The sequence below is a fragment of the Mus pahari genome, chromosome 5 (genome assembly GCF_900095145.1).
Source record: "Mus pahari chromosome 5, PAHARI_EIJ_v1.1, whole genome shotgun sequence".
Taxonomy (NCBI): Eukaryota; Metazoa; Chordata; class Mammalia; order Rodentia; family Muridae; genus Mus; species Mus pahari.
Window position 1 is genome coordinate 17625427 of NC_034594.1, and position 946 is coordinate 17626372.

The 946-nt window shown below is 39.6% G+C and overlaps 1 pseudogene; it reads left to right on the forward strand.

The window, feature by feature from the left end:
- Nucleotides 1-365: 365 nt before the first annotated feature.
- Nucleotides 366-485, forward strand: LOC115064173 (annotated as a pseudogene).
- The last annotated feature ends 461 nt before the right edge of the window (nucleotides 486-946 follow it).

The following is a 946-nucleotide window of genomic DNA, read 5'->3' on the forward strand; positions in this document are numbered from 1 at the left end:
AGAGAGAGAGAGAGAGAGAGAGAGAGAGAGAGAGAGAGAGAGAGAGTGAGTTAGTTCAATGTGCACAGTGTCATGAAATTAACTCCCAACCCCAGCCCCCAGGGCCATTACTCCTTAATTAGGAACCCATTCCCTTGAGCTGGTGAGATGTCTTGGTAAAGGTAATAGTTGTGCAAACGTAACTCCCTGAGTTCTGTCCTTGGGCCATGCAAGGTGGAAGGAAAGGGTGACTCACAAAAGTTGTCCTCTGATAGACCAAGAGGGTTTCAATACATGTGCACCAACATTCACATAAACACACAATAATTAATATAATGAGAATAATAACAATAATACATTAAAACATGAATTTAAAAATAATACATGTCTACGGCCATACCACACTAAACATGCCTGATCTCACCTGCTCTTGGGAGCTAAGCAAAGGTTGGGCCTGGTTAGTACTTGGATGGAAGACCACCTGAGAATACCAGGTGCTGTGGGCTTTTTAAAAACAAACAGGGCTGGAGAGATGGCTCAGCGGTTAAGAGCATTGACTGCTCTTCCAGAGATCCTGAGTTCAATTCCCAGCAACCACATGGTGGCTCATAACCATCTGTAATGGAATCCGATACCTCTTCTGGTATGTTAGAAGACAACAACAGTGTGCTCATCATATAAATAAAATAAATACATTTAAAAACAAACAAACAAAAAACAAACAAAAACCCCACTCGCTGTATCTTTAAGGAATGACGGGTAGACTTTCTAAGCATCTAAAGATAGAATCAAAAAGTTCATCAATTTAGATAGGAAAAACTATATATATATATTTTTGTAAACTTCAAACGTTTTTGTACATTTCCAATAGATTACTTTTAGTTTTTTCAAGTTGAAAACTGCATTTCCTTCATTTAGGAACATGATCAGCCAGCTACAGCAGAGGATGGTGGCAGGCAGCTCAGAG